Raw genomic sequence first — 14,802 nt, 5'->3', positions numbered from 1 at the left:
CAGAGAGTTGCAAGCAGGTCGAGGTCCTTCCTCGCCTCCCCCTGAGTAGAGACTCAGCGCTGGTGAGAAACATCTAGAGTGCTGTGTCCAGTGCTGGTTCTCCAGGAGAAAAGAGAGACATGGACATACTGGAGTGAGTCCAGCAAAAGGCTGCAAAGATGATTAAGGGATGGAAGCATCTGACATATGAGAAGAGCCTGAGAGAGCTGGGACTCCAGCCAGGGGAAGGGAAGGCTCAGGACAATCTTATCCATCTATATAAATACCTAATGGGTGTTATAAAAAGATGGAACTAGGCTTTTCTCAGTGATTTCCACTGACAGGACAAGAGGCAATGGGTGCAACTTGAAATATATGAAATTTTTTTAAATGTAAGAAAACACTTTTTTTACTGTAAGAGTGGTCAAACACAGAAAAAGGTTGCCCAGAGAAGTTGTGGAGTCTCCAGCCTTGGAGCTATTCAAAATCCAGAGTCCTTATCGCCCTGCTTCAGCTGACCGTGATCTGAGCTGGTGGTTAGCCTAGATGATCTCCAGAGGTCACTTCCCACCTCATCCGTTCTGTGATTCTGTGACTTGCACAGGCAGTGGACATATTGTCAATTGGCACCTGTAGAAATGTTCCTTCCTTTTCAGGTAGTTTTCTTTTCACTCCACCTACAGCCTTTCCTCTTTGAAATAAGACTGTGAAATATTAAGTGAACAAGAAGGTGAGAATGGTTCCAAAGGGGATGGAAAGGTTATATGATTATTGGTGTCCATCTGCTTTCCACTCATCTAAGTAACTCCAGCAAATCCTTTTGTGCTATTAAAAGGCCTTCTGCTACTGAATTTGTGCAGCTAAATTTAGGTGTCCACAGTGTACATTTCTGTATTTGAGAAAGTCATCCTGAAGATCCCTTTGTAGTTAGTCAATAACAGCCAGTGAAATTTAGGTCATTCAGAAGTTGTTGACTTTATTCAAATGACCCCCACCCTAAAAATCCATTGGCTGTATTGATTAGATCTGTAATTACTGTAATAGGAGCCTGGAGCCTGAGAGCCATTATACGCAGATGGAGATACTTACACCTTAAAGTAGCTGAGATGAATGTCATCTTCAGAAGGAGACCCTTTCTCATTAAAGAAGAGTGTTTCCATTATCTCTTGGTGGTGTTTGTGTGAATGCAACGCAGGAACTGTCTTCTCTGCTTTGGATATGCAGCACAGAACAAAAGGGACATCTGATTTCAAAAGATTGTGTGGATGAAATCTTATTATGAACAATTTTAAGAATATAAATATCAATATGTGCACGGTTTTGTATTTTGTTGCTTTGAGGGAGGGAGGTGTCTGATCTCTGGTCTATTTTAACACCTTGTTGGTTTAGAGTAAAGCATAATTAAAAGAAAGAGTGTTTCTAAGGCTTTCACCTTTAGTAAAAAAGAAAAAAGAAAAGTTGTTCTCGGTTATTATTTCAATAAGACTAATTTCTCCATCCTTTTCCTTTCCTTTGATGCCAAGTTTAACTAGGTTTTCTTACATAACACATATATACAAACAATATTGACTAAGGAAGTGGAGATAGAATAAACAGAAACATTCCAAAAGCCTGCTTGTATTTTTCATAGTAATGTTTACTATGAACACACAGGCCTGCTTCATGGGGTGGTGGGTGCAAAAATACAACTCGTCTGACCTCTGAAGTCTATAGTGCTGATGTCTGTCTTGGAGGTGCTATCTTGCTGCTAACGTCTTTCCTAAGAGGCTTCTCTTACAGTAATTGGAGAGAAAAATGCACTTCCATCAAAAATTGCCTCTTGATTTCCATTAGCTGTCTACATAAGTAGTGTGAACATTTTATACATTTTATACACATGGCATAGAGAGTCCTTCGTATCAAGAGGAAGTGTCTAATGGTTTCATTGCATGGAAAAATGGAAAACAGACTTCAGATTTCTTAGATGCATCCTCTCCTGCAAAGGGCATCAGTGTCACACTCTGGCTTCTATACTTAGTCGACTTTGCAGGAAAACGTATTTTCAAAATGAAGTGCACCGTCCTCCGGATATGGAAACTGCTGGCATTGAAGAGAACACAAAATCTACACTTTTCCTTACTGCAGCAGGCTATACGCTGTATTTTCTTTATAAATTTGTTTTGTCTGTAATCTCAGCCTCCCCACCCCTTCCAATTCCACAATTACCTTAGACTGGAATCAGTGAAAATAGACTCTTCTGAGATTATGTCTACTTCATTGTTGACTATGCCTTTTGGGACCACCTTGAGTAGCCACCCTTCCATCATGAACGACTTGACATCAGCGAGTCTCTGGGAATGCTGTGAATACTTATCAGTTATTCTTGCTTTTGCAGAGCCCGTGATCAGCTTGTGAAGTGGAATGGATTCCCAAGACATTTCACATTCAGGCCCTACGTCAATGTCTGCTTTACTGACCATGTCATATGAAAACTGCTATAGCCAACAAACACTAATTGTATGAAAGAAAAGCTAAGTTTTATACTGTGTGTTAGTATAATTATGAATAATTTTTGCTTTTTTTTTTTCTTTCCCCTTCGTTGCAGACATGTTTTACCTTGTGTTGCAGATTTTAATTATGTCCTCTGTGTATCAAGGGAATGCTGTGTCTTTGCCTCCAGATTTGGTATACAGTGTGCTGTAAGATACGTAACTGTTAATTCATCTTTATTGTTTGTGTTTTTAACATGCTCCTGATCTCCAGTTCTACTCATTTAAAACCATGAAAGGCAACGTGTTTTGTTTGATTATTTTTTGGTGTTGGTTTTGTACATTTTAAAAATAATCTAGCTCAGATTCTCATACTGTGCACTGCTGCTTTAGAATCTGCTCTGCCAGATCTGAGCTAAGCAGTTTCACAATTATATATGCCATTTACAAACACATCAATTACATGCTTATTTGATCCCATTGTATGCATAGAACACCACATTTATTTATGAGAAACACTAGTGAAAGAGCAGGACAAATAAACATTAAGACATATTGTTACAGTTTTTTTAAAAAGGAAAAGACTTTTAATCTGTTAAAAAAATCAAGCAAGGCATCTCATGAAAAATGTAATCTAATTTTGCATTAGATTTCATTTCATAGGTTTCAATGCAACCAGCATTTGGGATTTTGTTCCATTTTCACTCACAATATTTTCTGTTGAAAATATGATTGAAAATGCCATTTAAATTCTTCTTTAAATGTGTCGTGTACTATAAATGCAGTTTTTCCTCCAGTAAATAAAACATTTCAAAAATGGTTTTAATTAAAATGTCATAAGAATTATTGAAGAGAATGTCACAAAATGATATGATTTTTATTCTTCATGAAAAGTTATATCTTTTGACAAAAATGTTTCTCACCAAAAAAAAAAAACCAACCCACAAAAAACCAACAACAGCTATCTCTATATGTTATGGATTTTTGGTTACTGTGAAGCTTTAGAAAAGAATAACAAATATTAAACTAGATTATAACCTGCATTGATTTCCCTTACGTGCTTCCTTTCCAAAAAGTGGACACAGTCTTTCGGCAGTAAAGGTTGAGCGCAGAAAATACTCACAGAAGTCTCACAGGTGCTTAAGCACATTTGGGGTCAAAACTGTAAAACTTCTTAAATCAATGCAGCTGGGTTTGGTGAAGAAACTAAAGCCAGAGTTTCTGGTGATTTTCCTCTAGATCTATCTTACAAAATCTGCATTACTGGATCATTATATGTAATATTAAAAATTCATTAGTTGCTATTAAGAAGAGCAAATTATTTGAACAATACTCTTTTTTTCCAACCAAAATTAATGCTGGCATGAAGTTAGAAATTATGAGACCTACTCCTTCACATTACTACAGATAGTTTACTTCTGAAATAGAGCTCCTTCCTTATATCCACTACAAACTGCAGGCTGCCTCTATCAGCACATTTGGCAAATCCTATAGTGATGAAAATGATTTTCATCTAGTTAGCAAGAGCTGAAACGAACCCAGCTCGTAGCTGGTTGCAAGCAAATATTTTGAGAGCTTCGAGTTACATTTGAACAAGGGATCCAGAACAAACAATCCTTGCCCATTCACTAATCCCATTCATTAGCAGCTCAGTGATTACCTCATTAGTATGATGCTGCTCAGAGACAGACTGATGGAGCTTTCAGTGGGCCAGCTTACACAGCAGATGCATTTGGCACCGATGACCCAGGTGAAGTATTTCTCTACTGATAGATGCTGCCTGGCTTAGAGCAAGCATGATACCTCCATGTGGCAACATAGACATACTCCCCCTTGTTGAGTGTATTATAGACTTGGTTATAATAGCAAATGCTATTTCAAAAAAACCACCATCCCATAAGCTTGCTATAAACCGGTATGTTCAAGCCAAATCATGGAATCATAGAATGGTTTGAGTTGGAAAGAACCTTAAAGATCATCCAGTCCAACCCTCCTGCCATGGGCAGGGACATCTTTCACTAGATCAGGTTGTTCAAAGCCCCGTCCAGCCTGGCCTTGAACACTTCCAGGGATGGGACATCCACAAGCTCTCTGGGCAACCTGTTCCAGTGTCTCGCCACCCTCACTGTCAAAAATTTCTTCCTTATGTCCAATCTAAATCTGCACTCTTTCAGTTTAAAACCACTGTCTCTTCTCCTGTCACTACAAGCCCTAGTAAAAAATTTCTCCATGTCTTTCTTATCAGATCCCTTTATATATTGAAAGGCCAAAATAAGGTCTTCCTGGAGCCTTCTCTTCTGCAGATTGAACAGCCCCAACTCTCTCAGCCTTTCTTCATAGGAGAGGTGCTCCAACTCTCTCATCATTTTTGTGGCCTCCTCTGGACCTGGTCTAACAGGTTCATGTCCTTCTTGTGCCAGGGATACCAAAGCTGTGCATTGGGTTTGCATGGCAAGGTTTTGGTAGCAGGGGGGCTACAGGGGTGGATTCTGTGAGAAGCTGCCAGAAACTTCCCCTGTGTCTGATAGAGCCAGTGCCAGCCAGCCCCAAGACAGACCTGCCACTGGTGGTAGAGCCTCTGGGATAACATGGTTAAGAAGGGCGGAAAAGTTGCTGCACAACAGTGGTTGCAGCTGGAGAGAATGTGAGAGAAACAACTCTGCAGACACCTGGGTTAGTGAAGAAAGAGAGGGAGGAGGTGCTCCAGATGTCAGAGCAGAGATTCTCCTGCAACCTGTGGTGAAGAGCATGGTGAGGCAGGCTGTCCATCTGCAGCCTGTGGAGGTTCATGGTGGAGCAGAGATCCACCTGCAGCCTGTAGAGGACTCCACACCTGAGTAGGTGGATGCCTGAAGGAGGCTGTTACCCCATGGAGAGCCCGTGCTGGAGCAGGCTCCTGGCAGGACCTGCGGACCCATGGACACAGGAGCCCATGCTGGAGGAGGCTTGCTGGCAGGACTTGTGACCCTGTGGGGCACCAGCACTGGAGCAGTCCATTCCTGAAGGACTGCACCCTGAAGAAGGGACCCACATTGAAGAAGTTTGTGCAGGATTGTAGCCCATGGGAAGGACTCATGTTGGAGAAGATCATGGAGAACTGTCTCATGCGGGACGGATCCCATGCTAGACCAGGGGAAGAGCGTGAGTAATCGTCTCCTGAGGAGGAAGGAGCAGCAGAAACAACGTGTGATGAGCTGACCACAACTCATTCCCCGTCCACCTGTGCCGCTGCGGGGAAGGAGGCAGAGAAAAGCGGGAGTGAAGTTGAGCCTGGGAAGAAGGGAGAGGTGAGGGGAAGGTGTTTTAAGATTTTGTTTTTATTTTCTCATTATCCTACTCTGATTTTGATTGGTAATAAATTAAACCAATTTCCCCAAGTTGAGTCTTCCCTTGATGGTAATTGGTGAGTGGTCTCCCTGTCCTTATCTCAACCCACAAGCCTTTTGTTACATTTTGTCTCCCCTGTCCACCTGAGGAGGTGAATGATAGAGCAGCCTTGGTGGGTATCTAACGTCCAGCCAAGGTAAACCCACCATGAGGTGGATGTGATAGTCCAAGTGGGATATCATGAGAGCAGAGGGGCAGAACCACCTCTCCTGATCTACTAGCCATGCTTCTTTGGATGCAGCCCAGGATACTGTTGGTTTTCTGAGCTGCAAGCAGACATTGCTAACGTATATCTAATTTTCCATCCACCAGTATTCCCAAGTCCTTCTCCACAGGGCTGCTCTTAATTAATTCATTACCCAGTCTATACTGATACTGGTGGTTGCCGTGACTCATGTGCAGGACTGTGCCCTTGGCCTTGTTTAACTTCACAATATTCACTCTGGTCCACTCCTCAAGCCTGTCTAGGTCCCTCTGGATGACATCCTTTCCCTCTAGTGTATCAACTGCACCACTCAGCTTTGTGTCATCCACAAACTTGCTGAAGGATGCACTCAATCCTGCTGTCTATGTCCTTGATAAACTTATTAAACAGTACCAGGTGCAATACGGACCCCTGAGGGACACCACCTGTTACAAATCTCCATTTGGATGATGAGCCATTGACCACAACATTGACTGCAATGTCAGTTGCAACTGCAACTCAAGATATGTTTTCTATTGCTTTATTCACTTCATGGACACATTTGCCTTCTTCTTCCTCATGGCAAGTATATCTAACAATGACATTAAACAGCTGCTTATGCTACTGATAATTTTGATGAAAATACTTGCATAGTTTTTCTTTGCAATATCACAGGCAGAGACCTGGTGCTCAAAGCTTTCCAACAGCAGGCAGTTAAATTTGGGCAGATCCTACAAGCCACCATGGGGTAGAAGGTTAATATGAGAATAGGATATGACAGGGGAAAGTCCTAATAAAACCTATTTTCATGGGCATTATAAATCAGAATCATAGAATTATAGAATAATTTGGGTTGGAAGGGACCTTTAAAGGTCGTATAGTCTAATCCTCCGGGATATAAACAGGGACATCTTCAACTAGATCAGATTGCTCAGAGCCCTGTCCAGTCTGACCTTGAAGGGTTGCAGGGATCAGGCATCTACCACCTCTCTGGGCAACCTGTTCCATTGTTTCACCATCCTCATTGTAAAAAATTTCTTCCTTATATCTAACCTAAGTCTACCCTCTTTTAGTTTAAAACCATTACCCTTTTTCTTATCACAACAGACTCTGCTAAAATATCTCTCTCCATCTTTCTTATAGGCCCCCTTTAAGTACTGAAAGGCCACAATAAGGTCTTTCCAGAGCCTTCTCTTCTCCAGGCTGAAAAAAATCAACTCTCTCAGCCTATCTTCATAGGAGGGGTGCTCCAGCCCTCGGATTGTATTTGTGGCCATCTTCTGGAGCTGCTTCAACAGCTCCATGTCTTTCCTGTGCTGAAGACTCCAGAGCTGAAAGCAGTATTCCAGGTGAGGTCTCACGAGAGCAGAGCAGAGGGGCAGAATCCCCTCCCTGAACCTGCTGGCCACACTGCTTCGGATGCAGCCAAGAGTATGGTTGGCTTTCTGGGCTGCCAGCATGCATTGCCAGGTTATGTCCAGCTTTTCATCCACCAGTACCCTCAAGTCCTCCTCCTCTGGGCTTCTCTCAATCCCTTCAGCCCCCAGCCTGTATTGATACTGAGAACTGCCCCAACCCAGGTGCAGGACCTTGCACTTCATGAGATTCATACGGGCCCACTTCTCAAGCTTGTCAAGGTGCCTCTGGATGGCATCCTTTCCTTCCAGCATGTCAACCGCACCACTCAGCTATGAGGAGCTGAAGCATGCTGGCAACAGTGGAAGGAAAGTTAAAAAGCTTCTGACAAAATAAATTAATAAAAGGCACATCAGAAACACAGTGAGCTAAGTACTCAGTTCAACTATTAAGTTGTCATGTCCTCTTACTCAGGAGTGAAATAGGAAGCAGTTTTTATCTCTAGTGCCTTAAGGACAAGTGTGAACATGAGGAAACAAACCTATTTGGCATGTCTTTTGCTGTCACTTAGACAAGCCATTCAGGAGCCAGTGAAATTTCTCAGATCTGAGGTCTTTGCCAGGTCTACAAAAAGATATAGGTGTCAAAATTCATAGTGTTGTACCATCTACTGTTCAACATTTTTTTGACCTTTTGGCCCCTTTTATAATGCATGTGAAAACTTTTGCGGATGTATAATTCTACTGTGCTGCTTAAACTAACCAGGAGGAAGTCCTGAGGAGCATTCTATGTCTTAATCACCACAAGGCAGGACATAAAAGCAGTTCCACTGAGTCATCTCAAGGCTTCGTATCACTTAGTATTCTGTCTCCAGTACTGGCCATAAACAAATAAGGGGGACAGAAAAAGTACCTATGATCCTTTCTCCCTAATAATCTCTCAGTCTCCATTCTTAATTTTTCTCTTAAGGGGATTTCCTGATGATGGTGTGGGGTTTGCAAAGGAGTTTCAAAGGTCTACTACCAACTTAGAAAAAAAACCCAAAAAAACCTCGGGGTTTTTAGCATTGAATTTGGCTCCTACTGCTGTAATTAGTTATCTCTTTTTTTACTTCCATCAAAAAAGATGGTTACAATCTGTCTCAATACATCCTTTCCATCTCATTCTTAGATTTTGTAGCCTCTGTTACATACCTCCTAACTTGTCTCTTTTCTGGTGTGAACAGTCTTAGGTGACTTGGCCTTTTCTTTTATACTTAGATAACCTGCCTAGTCTGCATGACTTACTCTTGCAGTTGGCTAAAGGAGTGTCCTGAATGATAGCTTTAGACTAATATGCCTGACTTTTAGACAGCTACAGCAAGGTGAAAGGAGTTCAGTCTTTCATCTAAGCTGTTTTGTGCTAGCAAGGCACCTGTTGTCTCCTGTGCATGGTGTGGTTTGATCCAAAGTCAATTGAAGTTATTGGACGTATCAGGCATTGTATTTTGCTGTTCTGATCATTTCTTAGGCAAGTGCCAGAGAAAGCGACAAAACTGAAATGGCAGTGAGTGGCATACTTCTCCACTTCAGTATTTCATGGCTCTAAGAGTATGTGGAGTGAAAGTAAAGAATTGATGGGGCAGGTCAATAGATTGCTCTCTAATAACTTATTAATCTACAGCTCTGTCTGTCTAAGGGGTCTTGAAACACTGAAAATGGCTGCAATTCATCCGTTTAGTTTAAGTGCATTAACCCACATAAGTAGGTGCAGCCTCTTTCAAAGCAGCAGCCCAGAGCTTATTAATGATCCCTCACATGGAGTCTGAACCGTGTTTCTCTTGTGTTCACTCATTATGGGCTTCCACGCTGTGGAACTGAGTTGAACCTAATTAGAATACAAAGAAATATGGTTATAATTGGTCTGGAGCAGCTTAGTAAAATATAATAAGGTAGTTTAATTGGCCTCTTCTTTGTACTACTGATTTTAGAATTTATCATTTGCTTTGGAGAGTGGACCAACTCCACCTCACCTTGCCATGGAAAGCAGATGAATAAAACAAATGATGATGAGTGCTAATTGAGCTGATGATTATACACAGCAATGGCAGAAATTGATGAGTCTCACAATAAAAGTCATGGATTCCTGACCTTTGGATGCTGTCAGTAACTGGAACGTCAGTTTTAAGAGTATCAGATGTCATTTAAGAAAGAAGATAGATCCTTGCTGCTTTGTAACCTTTGTTCCGGTGAAACAGAGTTAATGACTGATGCCAAAATTCCTAACTATCGTAGCTAGCAACTATAGACACATGAATCACCAAGGTAAACATGTTAGGCCTTTTAGTTGATATAAACAGGAAAAGGAAGCTCCTGTTTTAGTTAAGGTTTTAGAAAAATGTGTAGGAAAATAAACATTTAAAATATTTACTCTACTAATTTCATTAGAGTTCCTTCCTTCTTTTCTTTTTCTTTCTCTCTTTCTTTTTTTCTTTCTTTCTTTCTTTTTCTTTCTTTCTCTTTCTTTCTTTCTTTCTTTCTTTCTTTCTTTCTTTCTTTCTTTCTTTCTTTCTTCTCTTTCTTTCTCTCTTCTCTTTCTTTCTCTTTCTTTCTTTCTTTCTTTCTTCTCTTTCTTTTTTTTTCTTTCTTTTCTGAGACCATTGTAAAAGTTAAAAGTGATGTTCTTTTGCCCCTGAAGTGGAACCGTTGAAGAACCAGAAATATGAGCTTATTGAAAATGAATACTTTTGACTATACAGTATCGGGATAAAACTGTTTCAGTTAGAAGATGGTGTACAGTTAACATTCTTATCTAGGCTTACAAAACACAGTTTTCCTTCCCAGCACAAGAAGGACATGGAGCTGCTGGAGCGGGTCCAGAGGAGGGCCACGAAGATGATCCAAGGGCTGGAACACCTCTGCTATGAAGACAGGCTGAGAGAGTTGGGGCTGTTCAGCCTGGAGAAGAGAAGGCTCTGGGGTGATCTTATAGCAGCCTTCCAGTACTTAAAGGGGGCCTACAGGAAAGCTGGAGAGGGACTTCTTACAAGGGCATGTAGTGATAGGACAAGGGGTAATGGCTTTAAATTGAAAGAGGGCAGATTTTGATTAGATATAAGGAAGAAATTTTTCACTCAGAGGGTGGTGAGGCACTGGAACAGGTTGCCCAGAGAAGCTGTAGATGCCCCATCCCTGGAAGTGTTTAAGGCCAGGCTGGGTGAGGCTTTGGGCAACCTGGTGTAGTGGAGAGCGTCCCTGCCCGTGGCAGGGGGGTTGGAACTAGATGATCTTTGAGGTCCCTTCCAACTCTAACCATTCTATGATTCTATGATTCTAAGATGGATGCTGGATTAAAATGAAGTCAATTTGAGGTTTAGATATCAGAGCACCATAAGGATCAGGAAAAAAAGAACATCAAAGAAGTCTTTTGTGTTTCCACACTTCATGCATGCATTGTTCTTTTGTCTGGACTTCTCAAGGCATGCAAACTAAATCATAGAAATAAGTGGTGTTTCCAGAGGTGTAGGGAATTTGACTTCTTAAAATATGTTGGGAACTTGCACTGGTTTAAGGCATAGATGAGGAAGAGAAAGTGACAAAGAGAAGGAAAGAGAGAGAGAAATTATACATGTATTATTGAACAGGTTACAGATACAACCTCAGCTAATCGGCAGCTTTGACAAGACTATAGATTGTCAGGATTGCGGAAGCTTAATGATCCACAAGATTGGGATAAGGGAAAGGGTTGACAAATAAAGAGATGAGATTACATTAAAGGCAGATTGATGCATATATATGTTTGAACAATTCTAATACACTTGATTGTTTCAATAAGTGCTTAAATTCTGTATTTGAAGATACTCAGATCTGGGATACTCAGATTCACTGTTCCGATTCCTACAGTCAGCTACTGGTGCTGCACTTTCTCGTATCATCTCTGATGGTCAGAATCTCTAATTTCTTGTAGTTTTAAGAAAGTGCATTAGTCAAGTTACTTAATGACTGTGGGTGGCACCTATCTGTTTCAGAAGTGATTTGTCAATGTACATGTGAAGAAACAGAAAAATAATAGAACAAATCTGGAAGCAAGAAAGCAAGGCAAATGTTCCCAGAGGTGCCATCCATCCTCATTGTCTTCTTACGAATGAAGCTTCCAAGCTGCATATGAAATTAGAGCAGTGTTGGAGTACATGGTTGGTGATCTGATGTTCCAGGTCCCAATCCTGCCTCCATCTCCTGTTGGGGTACATGGTTGGTGATCTGATGTTCCAGGTCCCAATCCTGCCTCCATCTCCTGTCTGGCATACAAAAGTCTCTTCACCTCTTTATTCACCAGTATACCAGCCTTCCAGCTGGTGCAGCCTTTAGGCAGCTATGAGGGGCTCTTCAGACAGGCTACGAAACATGCATGAATGATGTCATTAAGACCTCCATTATTTATATGATGATGCACAATATAGACAACACTTCAACCTGAGTCACCCTTTCCCTTTCAGCTGAGCTGCTTCTTGAAATCAGCTGAAATTGGCCAATTGGCTAGTCTGAATGGCAGACTGGAAGGCTTAAGAACATGCATATCCTGCTTTTTGGCTAAGTCAATAGGATTGTTAAAATCTGTGTTTGAAAGTCTTGCGAACATAAAGGGAAAAGTAACTTTTTCTACTGAAGGATTTTATAGGATTAAAATAACTTGATGGAGCTTAGTCATGCCGGAGATTTCTACCTTAAAGCCAACCAAATGGTGGAGTACCTCTCACCTAGCTTATCTATGTATTACAAAGAATTTTCCCTCCAAGCGCCTCCACTGAGGGAGCTTCACTAAATCCCTGAAGAAATTCCTCAATATCCCAGTTGAGATCACTTTTCAAAATGTTTTGCTTGAATTTTTGATCTGTGGCTTTGCTCCCTTTGACAATGTGATAGTTTGATGTGGGGGAGGGGGTTCTGGTGGCAGGAGAGGGGATTTGCTCCCTGTGCCACCAGATCTGAGTCCCATCCCCCCTCGGGGTTGAGCCAATCGGCGCCTCTGTGAATTGCCCTATTTAAGTTGGGACAAAGGAACAGGAAAGGTGCTTTTGCCCAGGAGCGAGGAGAAGGGAGGAGGGTTCTGCCCCTGTTCCCTGGCCCCTGGCTGGGCAGCTGCCTGCGTCGGGCCGGCGCTGCGTGCTCAAGATGGCGGTGATGGAGCCGCTTGGGGAACTCAGGGAGCACCCCACTCCCAGGTTGCCCGCTACTCCGAGTTCACCCAGAGAGGACTAAGACCTGAGAGAAACAGCCACACAGACACCAGGTCAGTGAAGATGGAGCAGGAGGAGGTGTGCTGGAGCTGAGTTTCCCTTGCAACCAGTGGCGAGATGGCAGGCGGCCCCCTGCAGCCAGGGATGGACTCGGTGGAGCAGAGACCCTCTCACGGCCTGTGGAGAAGCCCACGTCGGGGAAGAGATGCCTGAGCCTGAGAGAGGTCGTGGAGCAGGGGATGCACGACGAGGTACTGTTAATAATGGAGCATGGGATGCACGACGAGGTCGTGAGGCATCTAGAGTCTGTGGGACGACCCACGCTGAAGTGAGTGGCCACAACTCCCTAAGAATCTGAGACTGTGGTAAAGCCTGCACTGGGGCAATCTGATGTGGAAGGATTGCATCCTGCGTGTAGGACTCACACTGGAGAAACTTGTGGATTTTTCCTTGTGAGTAGGGGATCCACTGGAGCACGGGAAAAATGGTGTAAGGACTCCTCTTCCTTTAAGAAAGGAGCAGCAGTAACAACATGGATGCACTGACCTGCACTCCCCCATTCCCTGTCCCCCTGCACCGCTGGTGGGGAGGTAGAGTTGGGAACAAAAGGAAAGTGGGGTGGGGAGGTGTTGTTTTTAAGATCTGGCCTTGTTTTCTCTTTATCCTCTCAAGTAACCAGTTTTGTTTCCCTTTGTCCTTTTTAAGCAACTGTTAATAAATTGTTTTGCTTTAAGGAAAGCCAAGTCTGTTTTGCCCATGGCCATGGTTGGTGGGTGCTCCCTCTCTGTTCTTGTCTCGACCCTCAGTTCTTTTATTATAAACCCACAACAGACAACCTAGCATAATTTCTCCCTGCTCTGGAATAACACCAGTAGGGTAGACTATAGTGAATAATCCCTGTGCCAATTCTCTTTTTCTTTTCAGGGGAAAAAGCTAAAAAGCTCATGACAGGCAAAGTTGAAGCATCCTTTTCCTCCTTTCTTCACAGAACTTGTAGACATGGATGAAAGACTGTAGCAGACTTCTACTGGATAAGCTTGGGCATTCTATGAGACACGGCTACCATAGGAAGAAGAGATGTGTATTGAGCATAACGAAATGGGCAGGACAATGTGCAGAGCTGTCGGAGAGGGGGCATGAGAGATTTCTTTTCAAAGAAAGATGCAGGCATGAGAAAGCAACGAAAAATTTTGCCCAAGAAAGGACCTGAGAGAAATCTGTTGGGACAGTGCATGCATAAGGTCATTTCATGCTACCCCTAAAGCAACTGCTCGAGCACTGTGTGTCTGAGGGAATAGATGCAAGGTGTGCTTGAGAACGTGGCTTACGGTCTATGAATGTTGCGTAGCTGCATAGGCTGCTTTCATGCTGTGTGTAGTAACATCACTGCAGGACAAAACTCTGGAGGAGGAAGGAAGCACACGTACAGACAAGCTGGAGAGCATAGGGGACTCTGGTTCAGCTGCTGCCGACTGAAGATAATGCATGGATGTGAGATCGTGAAAGGTGTTTGCTGAGCGAAGGACCCCAGTAGTAATTACTGAAATTGTCTGTCTAGCTGTGGTATTAACTTGCTAGTAGCCAGCTTGCTGTTTGATAAACTAGATAAAGAAAGAAAAAAAAAAAAAAAAAAGAGCCCCATGGAGTATGTTGACATACTGGAATAGCTTTTGCAATGCGTGGCAAACAGGCAGTTAGCAAAACACAGAAGCATGCAGTGATGACCGACACTTCTGACAGGAGCAGGTAGGAAAACATCGGACAAGTCTGATTGCATCATCTTTTGCCTTTTCTTTCCTTGCTTTATGTCTCCACTGGAGTGTTTCTGACATGCCCAGCAGCAATGCTAAGTGCTGGAAAGCCTGTGCCAGGATCTTCTAGTCCTGCACGATCAGACCACAGACTCAGCAACTCTTCAATCTACAAGATGGTTTTAGAGCTCATTTTCTTTACTGGTAAGTTGGATTTGCTGTTGAGCCTAGATTTGCCTCATCTTACTTTAAGCATCTCAAAAAAGGAGCACAGCCACTTTCAGCTCATTTTACAGTCAGTGGAAAGAGTTCTTGGGATAGGCTGTACTACCCTCTAGAGACGCTTACGTTTCCCGAGGGTTGCCATGCTCAAAATTTAGAGCCTCAGTTAGGTGAGGTGAGTCTAGGCTGAGTTTTCCTTCACAATGATCCAATACAAAAGCAGTCTCTAGTGGACTATAG

Source organism: Tauraco erythrolophus, chromosome 3, assembly GCF_009769465.1.
Source record: "Tauraco erythrolophus isolate bTauEry1 chromosome 3, bTauEry1.pri, whole genome shotgun sequence".
Classification (NCBI taxonomy): Eukaryota; Metazoa; Chordata; class Aves; order Musophagiformes; family Musophagidae; genus Tauraco; species Tauraco erythrolophus.
This window is presented reverse-complemented; position numbering follows the sequence as displayed.